Here is a 23,074-nt window from a genome sequence, read left to right as displayed (position 1 = left end):
TGCTGAAGAATTCGCCCTCTCCTGTGGTCTGTATTGTAATGGGCAGCAAATGTCTTTATACCTCAGGCTGATGATGTTGTCATCCACTCTGCAGATCTCTTGCACGCCGCCATACTGAATGTAACTCCAAACCATGATGTTTCCTCCACCAAACTTGACTGATTTCTGTGAGAATCTTGGGTCCATGTGTGTTCCATTAGAACTTCTGCAGTATTTGTGATGATTGGGATGCAGTTCAACAGAAGATTCATAAGAAAAATCTACTTTCTGCCACTTTTCCAAATGATCAACTAGAAGTAAAGTTATTATTTGTAGCTCTTACAACTGGGATCAAGGGCAAGACTTTTGTCAGACAGTGTAGAATTAACAAAACTGAAAGGAAATTTATAAAACTAAATAGCAATGTTCACAACATACACAAACTAACAAAACCATTAATGAAACTAGCTCAAATGAAACTGAATATTATGGTAAATTTTATAATAGCATTTAATTAAAAAAATGATAAATGCTTAATAATATCCTTGCTGTGGCCTGATACAACCTTGGTGTCTCCATGCAGAAAATCTGCTCTTCTCCACGGCATAAATTCTGAATAAAACAGTGTTTATAACCTGTTATAAACCGCTAATTAACTTTACGACAATGATAAATGAGGTAGGTCAAGATAAGGGGATGATGGGGGCATCATGCACGTCAAGAACGCATATACACACACACACATTAACAGCTATCTCACTGGAGCATCTGTTTAGCTTCTAATCGACAGCCACTGGCAGAGACTTGTACATGACGGAGGTGAATATGCTCGCACTTGCCATGTGATTCGATTTTTATTAGTCTAATTTCTTTTAATCCAATTTGTATTCCAATCTGCAAACTCTAATCGCCTGAACCTTGAGGCACCATCTGCTTGCTATACTTTTTTTTCCCTTCGTCTTTTTATCCAGGGAGAAATTTTTTTGCTCAGCAGATGCTTCTAAATTTGTGCTTTTCCCTTTTAAGAGAGGAACGGGAGGACATATGAAAACAGACAGCGGATAAAGCAATGAAAGGGGATATTTTTCCGCTCATAGCATAAATTAAACAGTTTTTTTGACTAGAGCTATCAAAAAGTTGTAGTGCTAGCTTGAGTATTGCTATGCTGCACTTCTGAGCAGCACAAAACCATTCTTTGACCTCAACAAATATACAACTGGCAAACCTTCGTGTTTTTCACTCTGATTGTAAAAGCTGTTTTTACAGTGACCGCTATTACAGGGTCAATCATCCAGGCGCACACACACACACACACACACTCCATTACCCGAACACACTTGTGGATGTAGCACATGAAAATGAAAAAGTAATTTTTTCTATATTTTCCCCCATCAGCAGACGAAGCCACTGGCAAAGTCAATTTATTTCCTTCCCACTCTCTGTCTCTTTGTTTCTCTCTCTCTTTCTCTCTCTCTTTCTGCTGCCCTCTCTTAATGCGATCATTGCTTGTTGTACAATCAAGTGCTCTTGGCCGCCTGGGAGAGTGCTCTTTACTATGTCTCTGAGCGCACAGCATTCAAAGAGCCATTTCCTCTTCCCCTGGACCCCCCAGCCAGCCCACACACACGCACAGGGGCATATATGCATATGGACGCATATTTGGACACACACATGAAGGGTGGTAAACCATGACAGACGCTGTCAGCATTCCAGATTCATTCATTCTCAGTCATTCGTGATAAAATAAGTAATTCACTGAAACAAATAAGTAATGCACTGAAACAATGTAGATAATAAATAAATAAATAAATAAATAAATAAATAAATAAATAAATAAATAAATAAATAAATAAATATGGTGTCTGAAGCTGTTTCATTGATCAGAAACAAAAATCAGATTTTTTTTAAGCAGTTCATAAAATTTAATGGAAGTAAATATTATTGACAAAAATGTATCTTAAAAGTACAAATGATGACATCATGTACTTGACCCCAAAATCGTGTTTGGACTAAGGAACTGTAAGTGAGTGCTTATAATAATAATAATAATAATAATAATAATAATAATAATAATAATAATAATAATAATAATAATAATAATAATAATAAACAACAACAACAACAACAACAACAACAATAATAATAATAATAATAATAATAATAATAAGAAGAAGAAGAAGAATGATAATAACAATACTAATACAATAAATAAATAAACAAGTAAACAAACAATAAAATAAATAAACAAATAACTAAATTTAATAATAATAATAATAACAAAATAATAATAATAATACAACATAACAACAACAACAACAATAATAATAATAATAATAATAATAATAGAGATAATAATACTATAAATAATGATAATAATAACAAAAAATAATTAAATAATAAAAATTATAACAACAACAAAAATAATAATATAATAACTACATTAATAAATAATAAATTAATAATAATAATTATAATAATAATAATAGTAATAATAATTATACAATAAATAAATACATAAATAAATACAAATAATAATAATAATATTAATAATAATAATAATAATAATAATAATAATAATAATAATAATAATAATAATAATAATGGGGATAAAAATAATGGATATAATAATAATAATAATAATAATAATAATAATAATAATAATAATAATAATAATAATAATGGGGATAAAAATAATGGATATAATAATAATAATAATAATAATAATAATAATAATAATAATAATAATAATAATAATAATAATAATAATAGTAATTTTTGTGAGTGTATTTTTTATATTTTTTTTATGTAAGCTAAATGCTAGTCTACCATCACCTAATCTCGGATACCTATTGTACAATAAAGCCTGTCTTTCTCTCCTCCTCTCCATATGCAGCCTACACAATCCAACAAGGAGGAGGACGCGGTTTCTATGGATGAGAGCGCCTAGAGGGGGTGAACTGTCATGTTAGTCATTGTTTACATGCTGGTAAGGAACAATGGCTCTCTTGCAGAACCTCCCTCTGGTCTTCAGCATGGAGAGAAGACTAATTTCATCCTTGTGCACATTGTGACACCACTTAATGGAAGGTAGAGGTCACAAATAGTAGTTCAAACTGCTGCTGAACCATTCACATTGCCATAAAGAACATCACTGTTACTCTTGTAGCTCACGGGAGTCATGGCATCTCCTTAAACTACAATCCCACAAATAGGAGCTATAAATATTTTTATGTGTTCCTCAAGCGATTTTAGGAGAATCGTCTGAGTCAGTGCTGATACTTCAAAGAACTAAAACTACTGTGAAGCATGAAAGAACAACCTCTAAGCAATACAATTTACTTGTTTGAGCCCAGATGACCATGTATGCCACCTCTGCCATGCTTCAATTAGTTCTGCCACACATTTATTCATGAGCAAAGCAGAAGGCTGGGGAGCTTTGATGATCTTCTTCGTAATTATTTTTATTAGTTCCCCTAAGATCCATCAGCCCACCATCCAAATCAATAGCCAGAGCTTGTCCCCACCCACTGCAGCAAGGCCAGAAAGCCCCCAGAGGACACATCACTTATTGTGTGTGTGTTCAGAGCTGTGATCAGAGGTTACCATGGGCAACCTCCCAAAGGTGTTCTAATTACAATGTTCCACTGGTTATAAATAAAAGGCGAGGAAAGAGGTCAGCGTTTGACGAATGGATATCTCCGGATTTTGATGCGGATTAACGTTAATTGAATTAGTATGCGCCTGAAGGAATGTCACCATAGATGATCAGTGACGGTTCGCTGCGCGTGTATACAAGCTAAAAACTTTCCCTATTTCAAGTATTTAGGATATTTTCAGAAGCAGAAAAGAAATTGGAGAATGAAAGAATTGGGTCAGAATAAATGACAGGGAAATATGAGTCTGACAATATATCAACCCAACTTTCAAACCAGCCATTTGACAACAAAACATCTACCTACCACCCATCTGCCACAATCAACCATCTATTGATTTTTATCCATCCATCCATGCATGCATATATCCATTCATCCACCCACCCATCCACCCATTGCTCCATCCATCCATCCACATTTTCCATTCATGCATCCATCCATCCATCCAATTATAAATTCATGCATCCATCAATCCACCCATGTCCACACATTCATTCACACAAACATCCATTCCTCCATCCCTCCATCAGCCCACCCTTTTGTCCATTCATGCATGCATCCATCCATCCATCCATTTATCCATTTACCAACCCACTCATTTGTCCTTCTATCTATCTATAAATTAATTCATCCATTCATCCATCTGTCCATCCATCCACCCGCCCACTCATCCGTCGATTCCTCTCTCCACCCTTCTGACCACCCATACATCCATTTGTCCATCCATTTATTTGTCCATCCATCAAACCTCCCATCCATCCTCCAAAATTATTCACTCATTTGTCAATTCATCAATTCATCCATGTCCACACATCCATCCATCCATCCATCCATCCATCCACCCATTTGTCTTTTCATGCACCCATCCATCCACCCATATGTCCATGCATCCATTCATCCATCCGTCCATCCATCCATCCGTTCATGCACCCACTCATTTGTATATCCATTTATCCATTCATTCATCATCCATCCATCTGTCTATCTATTCACGCACCCACTCATTTGTCTATCCCTCCATCCACCCTTCTAACCCCCCATCCATCCATCCATCCATATATGCATCCATTCATCCAACCTCCTATCCTTCCATCCCTCCATTAATCCAAAACCCACCCATTTCATCTGTTTGTCCATCCATCCATCATCCATTCATCTATCCATTCATCCATCCATCCATCCATCCACTCATTTGTCTTTCCCTCCATCCACCCTTCTAACCCCCCATTCATCGATTTGCCCATCCATCCATCCATCCATCTATCCAAAACCCATCCACCTATTTCATCTGTTTGTCCGCCCAACCATCCATCCATCCATCCATACATCCATCGATCCATCTGTCTATCCATTCATCCAAAACCCACCCACCCATTTGTCCATCCATCCATCCATCCATCCATCCATCTGTCTGTCTATCCATTCGTCCATCCATCTGTCCATCCATCCATCCATCCATCCATCCATCCATCCATCCAATCACAAAGCTCAAAACTTTCTTATTTTGTAGTTAAACAAAGTTTTTGCTTGTTTGGAAAACTTGAACATGAAAATGAAAAGTTTGGCATTTTGGGAGTTTTATGGAGGCCCTTTAACCCTGAAACAGGCTATACTTCAAATCCAGGCACTGGAAGTTCTCTCTCTCCCTCTCTCTTTCCCTCTCAGAGATGAATATCTTCACTCCGGCTAGTCTGACAGCGACTCATTCGTCATGTCATCACTGGAAAATATAAAAATGTCTGTGGGGAAACAGGGATGATGTTACTGGATGCTTTCAGAGAGACACACACATCTCCGAATACACACTGCACAACCTTGCACGGACAGGCACGCCCTTGAAGATTCATCATATCGCCACCCTGTCACCATATACACACACACATACAACGCCTGCCCTCCTGCGTCCCACAAAGGTCTGGATGCACCAAAACTGCAGCCGGTAGGTCTTGAAAACATATCTCAGAATAAAGCGCACAGCATATATGCCAACAAACCCCAGTGAACCTGAGCAGTGCGCTATCTGACCCGTCTGCACAGGCGTACACGTTGAAAGCAAACATGAGAGAGCCTGATAATTCCAGGAAGCCTATATTTCCCTTAAAAAAAAAAAGAGACTGTTTCCAGATATTGCCTTCCTCTCTATCTCTCGTTCTCTTCTACACACACTCTTCCCCCTGCAGTGAGTTATTGACTTTGTATCAGTGTACGCTTCCCGAGACTGCTCCTGCGGTGAGGTATAAATAGACACAACTGGAGGAATGAGAATTTAATAATCTAAGATAATGGCTCCGTACATATTTATAATTCAGCGGCTTCTACCTCCTGACGATTTGTCTTGCTTCTTTCTCAAATCTTTCCACACACCTCTGTGTTTTCATCACAGGTTATACAATCACTTTCTCTCCATCCCTCTTTCTGCTGCTTTCTATCAGCAGATGTCCCTCTATCGCTCGCTCGCATCAGGAAATGACCTGTCAGGGCCCTAAGAGAAAAAGGGAAGGCGTGGAAGACAGCAACACCTTAAAACCCCGCTTTTCATCCTTTCACTCCCTCTTTTCTACAGCATTCACATCAAGTCTCCAGGTTTCTCTCAGGCTGATGAATGGATGAAAGGAATGTAAGGTCTCGCTCTTATGGATGCTTTCATGAATCTCAGGCATACTGTGCGTCTATATGTTTCAACACACTTCCACTTGATCCAATTCTAAGTGGTATTCTCACTTCAGGAAAAAAAGACACTTTATATATATATATATATATATATATATATATATATATATATATATATATATATATATATATATATATATATATATAATACAGTTATTATTTACAGATTTATTAGGCCCCCTTTAATTTTTTTTCTTTTTTAAATACAGCTTGTAGATTCTTAAGATCACATGATCAGTTTCTTTTGTCTGTCCCTCGATCTTGCTGCAAGTCAAAGGGTGATCAAGCTTTCAGTGTTGCGGCCCCAAGGCTCTGGAATAGTCTCCCTCTGAATATCAGAATCTCTCATTCTTTGGATGCTTTTAAATCTAACTTAAAGACACATTTTTACTCTCTTGCCTTTGACTGATGCATGCATGTTATTTTTGTATTATTTATATTTTAGTATTACTTTTAAATATATTTTATTGTATTTTTAATACCAGTTATTTTTAGTTTTATTGTCTAGTTTATTTTATTGTAAAGCACTTTGTATCAACTACGGTTGTGTTAAATTGTGCTCTATAAATAAAGTTTGCCTTGCCTTGCCTTGCCTAAATATTTCCCAAATGATGTTTAACAGAGCAAGGAAATTATCACAGTATGTCTGATAATATTTTTCCTTCTGGAGAATGTCTTATTTGTTTAATTTCGGCTAGAATAAAAGCAGCTTTAAAGTTTTTTAAACACCATTTTTATGGACAAAATGATTAGCCCCTTTAAGCTATTTTTTTTTTTTCAATAGTCGACAGAATAAACCATTGTTATACAATAACTTGCCTTATTACCCTAACCTGCCTAGTTAACCTAATTAACCTCGTTAAGCCTTTAAATGTCACCTTAAGCTGTATAGAAGTGTCTTTAAAATTTTCTAGTGAAATACTATTTAATGTCATCATGGCAAAGATAAAATAAATTAGTTATTAGAAATGAGTTATTAAAACTATTATGATTAGAATTGTGTTGGGGGGGTGGGTGGTTGAATTGATATATGTCATTATATTGTTATTTCAGCCTGTTAAAAATAATAATAATTAAAGAAATGTCAATGAAAGTAACTTTTTTCAAAGTTTTTAACATCGAATGCTGTTGCAGGAAAGAGCAAAATTCCCCCAAAGCATAAATAAATGTTGTCATGTACATTAAATGTAAGACTGTAAGACTTCAACATTGATATACAGTTGTTAACCTGTTCTAAATTGTTCTATTATATTGCTATGTAATCACTAATATGTTCACCTGGTAGCTGAAAAGCCACGCAAAACACACTAGACGAGTTGTAGTTTAATATTTTAATTTAGGGATTCAAACAAAGCCGCATCGTGTCAACTAGCTTTGGCAAACATTTGCTAAACAACTGCTAAAGATATGAAATGTGTGCATGAGATCCTCTACCGATAGCCAAACAAGTTTATTCTTTGCTTTCTGTGATGCTTGAAAGCCCCTGTAAGCGCGCAGTTTTCGCAAACCTTTATTCATCATCTATTTAACATGCCAGGACTGTCTTGTAAAAAATAATGTGGGTCAGGTCAGCGTGGACACTTTGAAATCGGCTCCCGCAGGTGTGAGTTTGTTTGACTTTGTGAAAATATTGTGGTGCCGGGTCTTTTATAACAGCATGTGTGTGCTAACATCAGAGCTTGTGTAGGCCTTTGTGTGTGTGTGTGTGTATAAGCACCCACACCCTAATGAACGCACACACACAGGTGTTCTGCGGCATGACTCGCTCTTTCTTTGCGTCCCATGATGACGGCTGATCTTTGAACGGCTCTAAAGAGCAGAGAAGTCTTTGTGGAGTGACATAAAAGTGGTGCGACTGTCTTCAGTCATACAGTACAGTAATGCCTTAAAACGAGTAGTTAATGGGACAGAGTCAACAGAGATTGAAAACAAATAAATAAATGCATTTGTATGCTTTTGAAAAAAAAGAAAGAAAGAAAGAAAGAAAGAAAGAAAGAAAGAAAGAAAGAAAGAAAGAAAGAAAGAAAGAAAGAAAGAAAGAAAGAAAGAACTCCTTCAAAGAAACACCAATTTGTTTGGCTTATTTTACAACCCTAGTTAAACTGTTGAGATTTAACATGTTTCAATCCATTCAGCCAATCTTCGGGTTTGGCGGGAGCACATTTAGCTTAGCTTAGCATAGATCATTGAATTGGATTAGACCATTAGCATTTTGCTCAAAAATCACTAAAGAGTTTTGATAATTTTGCTTCTTCAAGTTTGACTCTTCTGTAGCTAAAGTGTGTACTAAGACAGACGAAAAATGAGTTGCTATTTTGATATGGCTAGTAACTATACTTTCTGTCTGGCGTAATAATCAAGGAACTTTGTTGCAGGTGCAATGGTTTTCCATTGGTCTTAGTACACCATGTAAGATGTTAATGGGTCTAATCCGATTCAATGATTTATGCTAAGCTAAGCTAAAAGTGTTCCCGTTAGAAACGGAAATTGGCTGAATGGGTAAAAAATGGTAAAACTCATCTGTTTACCTCTAGGGACATTGTAAAAGGAGCCTATATTGTGTCTTAGTACACCATGCAACTACAGGTAGGACAAAAAAATTATACTTTTTTTTTTATTGATTGAGATGCTAATGGTCTAATCTGACTCAATTATGCATGCTAAGCTAAGCTAAAAGTGTTTACCTTATACACGGAAATTGGCTGAATGGGTATAAAAAAGGTAACACTCATCTGTTTAACTCAAAGGGTATTGTAAAATGAACCATGCAACTACAAAAGTGGTAGGATAAAAAAGTATCTTTTTTTTGACTAAGATGCAAATGTTCTAATCCGATTCAATGATTTATGCTAAGCTAAGCTAAAACTGTTCCACTTAGACATGAAAATCGGCTGAATGGATTAAAAAAAGGTAAAACTCATGAGTTGACCTCCTGGGGAGATGTAAACTGAGCCTTTATTTTGAATTAGTACACCATGCAACTACAAAAGAGGTAGGATAGAAAAATTATCATAACTTCTTTTGATTGAGATGCTAATGGTCTAATCCAATTCAATGAATTATGCTAAGCTATGCTAAAAGTGTTCTGCTTAGACATGAAAATCGGCTGAATGGATTAAAAGAAAGGTAAAACTCATGTGTTTACCTTTTGGGTAGATGTAAACTGAGCCTATATTTTGTCTTAGTACACCATACAACTACAAAAGAGGTAGGATTAAAAAAAAGTCTAACATTTTTTGACTGAGATGCTAATGGTCCAATCCGATTCAATGATTTATGCTAAGCTAAGCTAAAAGTGTTCCCGTTAGACACAAAGATTGGCTAAATGGCTAAAAAAAATAGTAAAACTCATGTGTTTACCTCTAGGGGCGCCTATATTTTTGTCTTAGTACACCATGGAACGACAAAAGAGGTAGGATAAAATAAACTCTTACATTTTTTGACTGAGATGCTAATGGTCTAATCTAATTCAATAATTTATGCTAAGCTAAGCTAAAAGTGTTCCGGTTAGACATGGAAATTGGCTCGATGAATTAAAAAATTGTAAAACTCATCTGTTTAACTCTAGGGGAGTTGTAAAACGAGCCATTTATTCAACAGAGCAGTGTTCCTTTAAGTGACCACATTAGTCACTGGAGTTGAGAGAAGGCAGTTTTATTGCAGAAGGTGTGGGCGGCTGCTGCGAAACACATGAGCATGAGCATGTCACTGACTTGGCTGCAGCTTTTTTGCCCAAGCGCCCGCAGGTCCCAGCTGAATAGAGGTATAGATTGCAGGTACAGTGAAAGATACAGTGTGCCTGGAATGTGAGTTAATGAAAAGCTTGAGCCCTGGGATCAACCCGTGTCTCTTTTAGTAAGCCAAAGCAAGGTCCAGTGAGATTTTTTTAAGTCTCATTTCATAGAAAGCTTAATCTGAACATCTCTGCAGAGGGTACAGGGATGAGCTTTTAAGTTTAAATCAGATAAAAGTCTATAGGGGTCTGCTCTACATGACAACAAGATCATATGCATGGTAAAGACAAGAACTGTTTTGGTTGAAATCGAGGTTAAACGAGTGTGGATTAACATTTATATAGTTTTGCTTTAAGTTATTTAAAGCTGCTTCTTTAATAAATTTATGTTCTGTAATTTTGGCTTTCTTGGGTGTCCCTTTTTTTGTTACATCCTTATGAGCCACAATATATTTTATTACCTGCATATGGAACCACTCTAAAGATAATTCTTATCAATTTTTCTATGTATATTCAACGAATGTGTCATCGCCCTGGTCGGATTCATGACAGATGCGGTCCCCTTATCAAATTCACCTCAGCTATGTATATGAAAGGTCATCAGCAGACTCAGGTAACAAACAAAAGTCATCCCTTGGACTTTGGCCCAGAAAACCAAATACGGATTTCAAAAGTAGTTTGCTGACAGAAAACATATCATTTATGCAGCTGTGCTGAAGAGTCACTGACATCTCTGGAACTTTGTTATTGATAAGTGACACGATCGAGGTCCAAATTTAACCAAGCAATGAGGCCTGGTATCTAAACAACCCAGGCTCATCCAGAAAAAGTACCACTATATACATTTCTGGAGAGTAAATATGTCCCAGAAGGAGCGCTTTTTGCAGTTTTTGTTTTCGCGTTTTCGTGCATGCTTGTAGAGATCTCAAATTTTTCTCACGAGTGCCATTCGTGCCTGCTGTTCTCGTGTAAATCTACCAGAGGCCACTGTTGATTGACTGACTGACTGACTGACTAATAGACTGACCCACCCTCTTCCTTCCCAAAACCCAAACAATAGTGTTTTTAAAAGCACCGACTGACCCAAAAACCACTGTTCTAAAAAGCAATCCAGAAAAAGAAAAGCCCTCGCCTGATTGTTAATACATTTTCAGATTCTTACCCTGTTATTTACTTGTTTATTTTATTTTTTAGCTTGTTTTTGTCTTCCCCGCTTTCTTGAAACGTTCTTCGCCAGATTTGAAACCTGTCTCTGTAGTCAACTTCTCTCTGCATCTCAAGTCTGCTGACGTACATGGCGAGCTAATTGGACAAACTGGTAACAGCATAAAAGCCGTCCATCCGGGGTTAAGCGGTCAGCTGGTAAGCGTGAAAAAGAATGGCGTCATACAGCCCCCCAAAGCGTTTGTTTTTAAAAACACAATGCAGCCATATTCACTTCTGGCTACATAATTCGCGATCTCCAGAAATGTATATAGGGCTATGTTTTCAGATTGAGCCTATATTGAATCTAAACCTACAACGCTGATTACAAAATTGAGTAAATCCACAGGGAAATTCCACATCTGGTATTTAGATTTGTTTTCATCAATCCAATCACAAGTGGAAGGCACTAAAAGTTGGCATATAAACAGGGTATAAAGCAGATTTTATTGGATTGCTTTCATAGTGTAAACACTTATGTGGTCGAATGCATTACAACCGCCACAAAAGACCACTTACTCTGCTTACTGACCTAACATGTGATTGCTATGGGTCATTCTGTGAGACAATGTAGCATTTTCACAGTGTTGTACCAAACCACATAGATTACAATCCTTTTCATTCACTTGCTTTCGTGTTCACTTCTAAACTACATTACTTGAAGAGCTGTCAAGAGCATGCAAAAGCAACATGTATAATTATTCTCCAACTGTAAAGTCATGTTGGCCAAGCAGAAGCCTCTTGGGTCGTCTGTCAACAGCTTTGTTCTAAAATGAAGTGGGAAAATTATCCATGAATCAATATGGATGTTACAAGCCCCGTTAGCAGAATTATTAGCAGAAGTATTTGGGTTGTGTCAACTACAAGATGCGCGTCTTGTAAACAACAAAGATTTCGGCGCACAATCTGACATCACACAAATTAAATAGAAAAGCTTAGAAAAACCTGTTTTTTTAAAATACCCATGTTCCTGTAGACAGGGCTTCATTTGAAAGGGTCTCAATGAAATCTGCAGCTAAGCATATGCTGTACCAGGTTAAAAAAAAAAAAAAAATTATTGAGAAGATTCCTGAAAATGCGTGTAAATATTAGATAGAAACAGGGCCTTTGAATATCTGACTGAAATGTAATCACAAAGTGGAGCTGAAAACCAATTTCACCTACAATTATGACTTGGAATCTAAATGCAAAAATCCTAAATCAAGACCTAAGTAAAACAGGATGAGTTGAGATGATCATTTGGAATATATAGGATCCCAATCTAAAGTTTTTAGTTCAGAAGTGTCTTCAGTGAAACCTTCTCTGTGAAGACTGTTAAAAATGTGTGTAAGTATCAAGTGGGAACAGGGCCTTTGAGTATCTGAATCTGATTGAAATGCAATCAAAATGTGGAACTACAAAAACTATTTCACCTAAAATACATGGATTCTAAATGCAAAATCTTGAAACAAAAGATGAATAAAACAGGTTCTAAACCTACCAAAAATCATTTAAAGTCAACTTAAGATACTGAACCCAACCTAAACATTCTAGCTCAGAAGTGTCTTCAGTGAAACTTTCAGTGAAGGATTTATAAACCAATTTCACATACAATTAGAATCTAAATGTAAAATCATGAATCAAAATCTTAGTTAAGCCAATTAATAAACCTTACAAACAAACAACTTAAGATACGGAACCCAATCTAAACTTTCTAGTTCAGAAGTGTCTTCAGTGAAACTTTCTCTGTGAAGACCGCTGAAAATGCATGTAAATATCAGATGGAAACAGGGCCTTTAAACCTTCTAAACAATCACTTTAACTCAACCTAAGATACCTTAGAGTTGAAGACAAACTGCAGAGTTGCGACCCTCCAGGAATCCAGTTTGAGACCTATGATCTAACGCACAGGTGTCAAACTCAGTTCCAAAAGAGCTCTGCACAGTTTAGTTCCAACCCTAATTAAACACACCTGATCAAACTAATATAGTCCTTCAGGCTTGTTTGAAACCTAGATGTAAGTGTGTTGGAGCAGGGTTGGAACTAAACTGTGCAGGGCTTCGGCCCTCCAGGAATTGAGTTTGACACCCCTTTTCTAAAGTGTTTAGTTCAGGAGTGTCTTCAATGAAACTTTCTCTGTGAAGATTGCTGAAAATCATGTAAATATCAGATGGAAACAGAGCCTTTAAACCTTCCAAACAATCATCTCAACTCAATCTAAGATACCCAATCTAAACTATCTAGTTCAGAAGTGTCTTCAGTGAAGCTTTCTCTGTGATAATTGCCGAATATGCATTTAAATATCAGTTGGAAACAAGGGCGATTGAATTTCTGCATCTGACTGAAATACAATCACAATGTTGAACTGAAAACCAATTACACCAACAATTATGATTTGGAATGCAAAACCTTGAATCAAAACCTGAGTCAAACCAGTTTCTAAACTTTCCGAACAATCATCTCAACTAAACTTAAGATACCCAATCTAAACTTTCAAGTTCAGAAGTGTCTTCAGTGAAGCGTTCTCTGTGATGATTACTGAAAATGCAAGTAAAATCAAGTGGAAACAGAGCCTTTAAATATCTGAATCTGATTGAATGTCAATGGTTTCTTCAAAATATCTCATTTGGTGTTCAACAGAATAAAGAAAGGTTTAGAACCAGTTTAGGATAAGTTATCACCTAAAAACTTCCCAAACAATTGAACTTGTCAAGCTAATCCTCAATGACTTTAAAAAGTGAATAAACCAATGGTCAGATTTTCTCTCAATGAAGCATTCATTTCCCCTAGTTCTGCAGACAGAAAAGAAACTGAAGCGTGATACACTTTTGGGACAATTTCTCAGGCTAGAGATTGTTATTTGGGGATGGCGCTCTGACCTTTATCTTCCTCTCCATTTGACAGTCAACAGACTGCACCGAAAAACAGTTAGCACAATCTACTGACTCCTCCAGTTCACAAAGTCATGTTTGAGAAAGTGTCATTTGCTCTTTCATCCGCTGGCTTCACCTTGCCCTTGTTTAGTTGGCTCTCGGCAGCGCTTAGATAAGAAGGGATCTGTGTCAAGGCTGAATGACTCAACACAACACAACACAAACAGATAAGAGGGAACGCACACAAACACACACACACACACTGAGGGTAGACCCTAGATAAAGAATTGAAATGAAAATCAGCTACTTTTTTTTCAGAATAATCAAGTCCCGAGTTGCGGTTTTCCCTTTGGTCCGGGACCCGCTTCATCCTGATGCGTACGAGAGACTGCGGAGAAGACAGTGAGATTAAAAGCAGCTCTGCCTGGTCATGAAAATGGATGAGCTGAAGACAGAGAGACTGCCCGGCACTCCAAAGCGCATCCGTCATGCGCGTCAGGGCAGTAATGCAGAGGAGAGCAGTGCGGGGCAGTGTATAAAATCTTCCACGCTGCCACCTTCACTCTCATGCATCACGGCACGCGCTGACTGCTCCACATAAGACCCCCTGCTGCGCGCGCAAGACCAGGCTTTTTGATTATCGCAGAAAAAGTTTGACCGAGGAGTGTCACTTCTGAAGTAGAAAGTTTAGATTGGGTTCGGTGTCTTTTGGAGGGTTTAGAAACTCACTTTTAAGCTTTTAGATTCCACGTCATAATAGTAAATTACATTTTTTTTAGTTCCACATCTTGATTGCATTTCAGTCAGATTCAGATACACAAAGGCTCTGTTTCCACCTCATATTTACATGCATTTTTAGCAGTTTTCACATAGAATGTTTTACTGAAGACACTACTGAACTAGAACATTTACATCAAGTTTGGGTTAGGTTTCGATATCTATTGGAAGGTTTAGAAAGAAAGAAAGAAAGAAAGAAAGAAAGAAAGAAAGAAAGAAAGAAAGAAAGAAAGAAAGAAAGAAAGAAAGAAAAGCATGCTTGGAAGAAGTTAAGAGTGAATAAATGGTCAGTTTTGGGGGAATTGTCCCTTTAAATTACCAATCAGCTGGTTCAGGTGGGATTATACAGCACTGGATTGGTTTTGCTCCAATTTCCTGGAGAGCAGTAGCATAAATCAAAGCCAGCATATTGTAAACCATATGAGTCTTCCAACTCAGCAGTGTGTTATCAGTGAGTCCATGTCTAAAGGAAATAGTTTACAATGTGTAACTGATCTTGTCAGCAAGTCCGAGGAATTCTTTTTCTTGGGGAAAAAATTAAAACTGCAGTCAAGTCCTGCAGACAGTCGAGGAAATTACACCATGTCCTGAGTTATAAAACTCGCTGACTTGAACAGCCTTGTCAATTGTTGGTCCATTTCCATTGAACAGGACAGAACAGTTTGGTCATTTCAGAACATTTATTTCTATTCCCACTGTCAAAGGGGACCAAAATAGAAAACTGTGCCACTTTTTTGAACCCCAATGCAAAGGGTACCTAGCAAAACAACAGTATGGTACCAAAACGGTGTAGCTAGACTCACTGCTGATTGCTATTGATTGACGGAGAGTCGTACAACAGGACAAGGGAATGACAGGATAGGAAGCAGCATTTTTAAAGTGCACAGCCAAAACACAACACTGTACAATACTGTACAATAATAATGTTGTGGCTTTTGTAATAATACTGTACAATAATAATATCAGGACTTTTGTCCCCTGATCTCACAATGCTCTACTTTAAGTGCAGTCTGGGAGGGGCTTTTTTACCTCCTTTTTCCCCAATATATCTTACTGTATTTCCTATTTTTCTATGTTACCTCTCCAATGACCAGTCTTCCACTGAAATGCGTGATGTTTGTGTATGGTTGAAGGGGTCAAATTTCACTGCATGTATTAGTGTTACCACAAATAAAGGCTCATCATCAACATCCTAAAACAATGCCATGTGTCTACATCTAAAATGATGTCTTCGCAACATGTGAATGGCTAGTATGGTTAACACTTTATTTTAGTCACAATTCATGGTATTAACAAACCATTACTAACACTACCAGCTTAATAGCATAATTTTGTAAAAAATCTGCGGATTTATGCAGAATAATTTTGGGATTATTGTAACTAAAAACTTGATATATGAAATAAAACGTATAACTTTTATTTAATGTTTACAATGCCAATCCAATTAAATCCACTTACTTGGTAAACAAAACATGTCTCTCATATAATATATCGACTAAAAGACAGAAAATATTACTTTACAAACTGCATTGTACATAAATCATACACATATTTTCATATTAGTCAATAATATTAGTGAAATTAATTTAAAAACTGAATAATAATAATAATAATAATAATAATAATAATAATAATAATAATATAAATGTACACACATTTACACATGTAAATAAACAGACTCAACGATGGGCTAAAAATCTGTGGATTTCTGCAGGCGCAGATTCTGTGTGGGCCTAGTAATAAGCCAGTAGTTAATAGCATGAATTTTGATAAACTAAAGTGTTACCCTTGTATGTATTTTTATTTTTTTTCTTCGAGTGAGTGAGAATCGAATCAATTTCAACTTTCTGGAAAACTCCATGCCTATCAAGTAAGGTTACTATCGGCAGTGAATACGCAAGCACGATCAGAACCATCCTCCAATATACTGTACTGAACCATACTATGATCCATATTCAAAGTTAGATTTAAACTGTGAGGTATTACATGAGGAAGCAAGCGACAGGACATTCTTAAAGCAGTTTATCGAACACAAAAGACATAAATTAAGCTGAATAATTATTTAAAACTTTCACATCAAGTGTTTTTCTAATCCATGAATGAACAAATAAAACATTCAACAAAAGAGCAGGGAGCTCTGTCAAACCGTTGCATCCTTTTCCTATAAAATGTCAGAGACATGCTTGACTGAGAGCAAGCCAAGCACGCTTTGGTTCCCACCACCCCGACCCGAAGCTCTTCTCTGACTCTAATGTATATAATCTCCTCACTTTGTACAGCGTGTGACATTTCCATGGAGAGAAACTGCAAAAATACAGCGAGCACTCTGCATCCCATTCCCAATTCAACAGCCGCCTTTAAATGTCATTCATCCGATCTCGCGTTTACAGCCACTGGTGGCGTGAATCAACAAAACTGCTGTCAACAGAAACTGTGAACGAGAGAAATACATATTTTTCTTTTTCCACATGCACAACATGAAGCTGAGACAGTCTTCGTTTAGTGTGACACAGTTGTATGATTTCAGTTTCTGCGATTTATATTGAGATATTTCACCAGATAACTTGAATAGATCTATAGTAATGAATACTTTTATATTGTTTGGGATGATTTTGTACATGCGGAAAATATAAGACACTAAGTACCAGCATAGATTCAGTAGAGCAACAATATAAGTAAAGGAGTAAAAAAAAAATTAAATAAAGTGATCAAATGTAGTATAAAGTTGTATAGTCTTTATTGTATGAATAATTAAATAAAATTCATACACTGTAAAAAGCTGTTAGTTTACATTAAGAGTGCTTACACACCTGAGGATTGATTCTTTTGGTCCGAAACATGGATTCAAATTGTTACAATGTTTATTTTTGTTCTTGGTGTAGTTCGCTTTCACACCCCTGCTGAAAAATCCAGTTTAAACCAGCCTAGGCTGGCTGACCAGGCTGGTTTTAGAGGGGTTTTGGCTATTACCAGGCTGGTTTCCAGCCATTTCCAGCTTGGTCTCAGCTGGTCAGGCTGGAAAATGACCAGCTAAATCCAGCTAAAACCAGCTTGACCAGCCTGGTTAAAGCTGGACATAGCTGGTTTTGGCTGGGCTCCCAGCCTGGCTAGGCTGGTCAAGCTGGTTTTAGCTGGTCATCTCCCAGCCTGACCAGCTGAGACCAAGCTGGAAATGGCTGGAAACCAGCCTGGAAATGGCCAAAACCCCTCTAAAACCAGCCTGGTCAACCAGCTAAAACCAGCCAACCAGCCTAGGCTGGTTTAAGCTGTTTTTTTTTCAGCAGGGACAGCAATGTTTCTAAACGAACCAAAACAGCTAAAACAAGTCACATGAAAGTAACTTGGCCAGAGTTTCGAGGTTTATTTCGCAGAGTCCCGCTCAGCAGTCATACGTCCTTCTGTTACAGCCCAAACTCCAATATCAGCAATATTTTTTTTTCATACCTCAACCGTTAATTGTGCCAATCACCACTGGGACTTGGTCTGGAAAAGACATAATCGACATTGCCCCATGGTCCCTTCTACTTTGCTAATGGTGATACCGCCATAACTTTAGGATGGACAAATACAAATCGAAAAGTCGTTCTTCACGGTATGGTTTTTTTCTACTCCTGTTGTTATCCTCGCCTCCACATTTCTCGCTTATTCAGTAGTCCTTGGACTGGATTTCATACTCACTATAGTGGGCTACAGATTAATGTGGCTGATGGAAATCACTCATTCACAGCATCCCCAAATCAAGTGTATCCTTTTCAGCCTGGGCAGGCCAGCATTCCAGCCAAAACATATGAAAAGAATGCTTACCATTGACTTCCATAGTATTTGGTTTTCCAGCTATGGAAGTCAAGAGTACCTTAATTGTCTTATTTTGTGCTCAACAGAAGAACGACACTCATAAATGTTTGAAAACCACTTGAGGGAAAGTAAATAATGAGTAAATTGTCATTTTTGGGATAAACTATCCAATTAAACTCACTTAAAAAGCTTACACAGGCCTTAAAAACACACAAAACTGATAAACTGACATTCTGTTTAAACTGGAATGACTCCAAAATATCACGTATTCATGTGAACGGTTGTACCTGCTCAACCATAATTCTCAGCCAGTCTTCTTTTCCCGAAGGCAGTTTGGTTGCAACATACAAGCATATCCCACATAATACACATTGTACAATATAATCTGACCCTAAATTCATGGCTAAAGGGATCAATTAAAGCTTGAACCGATTTGTTTCCTGACTCCACCTTGCAGATCCTGCGATGTGGCTATTACGTATTCACACATTGCAATATCGATGCTAAACCGATATATTGTGCATCCCTAGTTCGTTGCTTGCAAAGGAAGCAGTTATCAATTGTGAGACGGATTTGGCTGATTCTCAGAGGAGGAAGAGGCAGGTTTAGAGTGTTTAAGTGATACTCTAAGTATAGCAGCGGCAGTGTAACACTAGCCATCCTCCCATGCTGAGATACTCAATGCTCTTACTGCCTGACACTACAACAATGTCAGCAAAGTGCCCACACGCTGACCCTCGACTTTAACCCTCATTATAGATTCCCAACACCCTCCTCTCTCTCTCTCTACTTGCACATCATCTCCTCTCTCGCTTCAACTATCCGTCACATTCTTTCACAGAGAGCCCATCCTTGTTTTAATCTGAGTGCTAAAGTGAGAAACAATCGCACATCCTTACATGCACAAACACTCCCAGACTCCAGTGTGGCTGCTTTGTGGTTTCGAGCTGCGTACGCGTCATTACCGCAGGCCTCTCTTCGAAAATGAGGCACAATTACGACAGCGATGCATTACAGCCTAGCCAACTAGTGCAGAACAATTCCATTTAAACCCAGCATTTTACGACGTCTCACTCATAAGGACCCCAGTTCAGGCCCACCTCAAAACTGCAAGTTTAATTACAGCTCGGATTCAATTATGCTGAGGCTGTTCGTGTAATTGGTACAATCAAACACAGAAATCAAAGCAAATAGAATATAAATATCGGAAATAAGACTTCTTTATTACTTCTGCAGGACGATAATGAAATTAAATAAAATGTGACCATGGAGCACTTGAGACCATGGAGTCTTATGTTGAACAGGTATCCTTTTGGCAATAGCCAAAAACACATAGGGTGGGTCAAAGTTATATTTCTTTGATGGCAAAAATTATTCGAATATTAAGTAAAGATCATGATCCATGAAGATATTTTGTAAATTTTCTACTGTAAACGTTTAAATACCTAAATGTTTTGATGCTTGCATTGTTGCACTAAAAACATATGATTTGCTGCTTATTTAAACTGAGCTAAAACATCACCACTCTTGTGTTTTTTGGGCATAATTTAATTGTTTCAAGTTCAATTCACTTAAATTTGTAAAATTAACTTCATTGACTTGTTTTGGGACAACATGAATTTGCAACCCAGCATTTTTACAGCGTGAGAACACAAATTGGACAATTTTAAAGACAGTATTTAGATTTTTTTTTAACCCTCAGATTCTAGATTTTGACTTGATTGTATCTCGGCTAAATATAAGACTATCAAGATCAAGCCCACCTTAAAACTTCAAGTTTAATTACAGCTCAGATTCACTTATGTTAAGGTTGATTGTGTAATTGGTATAATAAAAGTCAGAAATCAAAGCTTCCAATATAATATAAATATCTGAAATAAGACTTCTTTATTATTTCTGCTGGACAATAATGAAATTAGATTAGATGAAATATGACCATAAAGCACAAGGGTTTATTTTGTGTTGAACAGGTATAATTTTGGGAATAGCCAAAAATACAGTGTGGGTGAAAATAATTTTTCTTTGATGGCAAAAATCATTATAATATTAAGTAAAGATCATGTTCCATGAAGATATTGTGTAAATTTTCTACTGTAAATATTTTAAAAGATAAATGTTTTAATTTTTGCATTGTAGACTAGAAAAAAAAAATTAAAGACAATTTTCACAACATTTAGATTTTTTGAACCCTCAGATTCCAGATTTTGACTTGATTGTATCTCAGATCATATTGTATCTGAATGGGTATAATTTTGGGAATAGCCAAAAATACGTTGATCAAAATTATAGATTTTCTTTTATTGCATTAGACTATTGAGTAAAGTTCATGATCCATGAAGATATTTGTAAATTTCCTACTGTAAATATACAAAACCTTAAATGTTTTGATTTTTGCATTGCTACACTCATATATACTGTATATATATATATATATATATATATATATATATATATATATATATATATATATATATATATATATATATATATATATATATATATATATAATAATTAACTTGATTGACTTTGGAACCCAGCATTTTTTACAGCAAAAATACATTAGTCAGTTGGCATTTCTGTGTGGAGTTTGCATGTTCTCTCCGTGTTCACGTTGGTTTTCTCCGAGCGCTCCGGTTTCCCCCACAGTCCAAAGACATGTGGTATAGGTGAATTGGTCGTAGTGTATGAGTGTGAATGAGTTAGTATGGATTTTTCCCAGTACAGGGTTGCAGCTGGAAGGGCATCCGCTGCAAAAACAATTATGCTGGATAAATTGGCTGTTCATTCCGCTGTGGCGACCCCAGATTAATAAAGGGACTAAGTCGAAAAGAAAATGAATGAATTAATGATTTTTAAAAGATCCTCAGAATATTAAGTTCACTGTAAAAAATGCTAGGTTTTACACAATTCATTCATGTTGTCCCAACACAAATTAATTAAGGGAACTTAAATTGAAGTGGATTGAACATAAAACAATTAGGTTGTCCCAAAAAAGAACATAAAAAATTGTGCTGTTTCAACTTATTTTAAATAAGTAGTTTGAAGAAGCAGCTAAAATAAAATTTTTGAGAGTAAAGATCATGTTCCATGAAGATTATTTGTAAATGTCCTACTGTAAAAATATAAAAACTTAACCTTTTCGATTTTTACAATGCTAAGAACTTAATTTGGAAAACTTTAAAGGCGATTTTCCTCTGTATTTTATTTTTAACCCTTGAGATTTTCACTTAATTGTATCTTGGCTAAATAATATAAGCCTATTCTTAACAAAATGTGCGTTGTAGGACATCTTATTAATTTATATTATATTACATTCATATTATATTATATTATAATTTATACATAATATATATTAATTTAGATTTTCAATGCATTTATCTTAATTTCCAAAATCTGACACTAATGACTTGAAATGGTTTTAATGCTTCGTCAAAACAAACTCAATACGATCACTTGAATAAACAACTAAACCAAATATTTAAACTCAAAAACAATACAGTTTCTCCTATGGGATGAAGGAGCAGGTTGTTCCTCTGGTTGCTAACACATTACGTACACATCTATCTTTCTCCTTTGCCTGTCAGTCACGACTTGCAGACACTCATACACTCTTGTCTGAGTTTTAGTTTCTCCTGACAGTGCAGAACTGAAGCTTTAGTGTGCAGATGGATAGTAACGCAGTCCTCAGATCAGACCCACATGGGAGCCCTGGCAGGCAGGTGTATGTCTCCTCACCTCCACCAGAGGAGCTTGGGAGTGGGACATCATCCTGTTCTCCACTCTAGCTTATCAACACACTACTAACAGCAGCAAAGTTAACCTAGGGACCAGACCCATGATAATAGCAGAAAACTGGGACGTGGGAACATATATGGACAAAAGAAAATGTGCAGTCTAGAGTAAGCATTTCTACTCTTATTTGAGTTCACCTAGGTTTTTACTAGGCTTGTATGGCGTTTTCTTGATGTGATTAACTGCTATAGCTTTTATCACAATATTATTGGATTTCGGTATTACTGGCAATATTGTCCTACGCTGCAAAAAATGTTACTTTAACAGGTATTATAACAAAAAAAACACTAACTATATTGCTTTATTGTATATACAGGGTTCATACACATTTTTAGAACAAAAATTCTACGACTTTTACAGGATTTTCAAGTCAATTTTCATGACAATGTTTCATGTAATGTCTACGTCTACCTGGTAAATCATAAGAAAAATGTTTACATTTATTACAGCATATCATAAAACACGCAACAACCTCTTTAGTTTCAATTTATTTCATATCTATGTAAAATAGATGATGCTTACACAGCACTAATCATGTCAGACCATGTTATTGGCCAAGAAAAGAAGTAAAAGCAACTAACCTCAATTCCAGTATACAGATATCTGCCACTAATTTTAGA

At 36.5% G+C, this 23,074-nt stretch overlaps 1 protein-coding gene and 1 long non-coding RNA gene across 12 annotated transcripts in view; both read right to left on the bottom strand.

Moving 5' to 3' along the window:
• Nucleotides 1–23,074, bottom strand: part of robo2 (roundabout, axon guidance receptor, homolog 2 (Drosophila)) — an 866,533-nt gene that overhangs the window by 348,313 nt on the left and 495,146 nt on the right.
• On the bottom strand, nucleotides 16,685–19,203 carry LOC141377955 (uncharacterized). Its single transcript, XR_012391170.1, has 2 exons — nucleotides 18,097–19,203; nucleotides 16,685–17,809 (listed from the first exon to the last, which is right to left on the bottom strand). It is a non-coding gene; the product is annotated as an uncharacterized lncRNA (long non-coding RNA).

This window comes from Danio rerio, chromosome 15 (assembly GCF_049306965.1).
Source record: "Danio rerio strain Tuebingen ecotype United States chromosome 15, GRCz12tu, whole genome shotgun sequence".
Lineage (NCBI taxonomy): Eukaryota > Metazoa > Chordata > Actinopteri > Cypriniformes > Danionidae > Danio > Danio rerio.
Note: the sequence above shows the minus strand (reverse complement) of the source record. Positions and strands in the feature narration are given on the sequence as shown.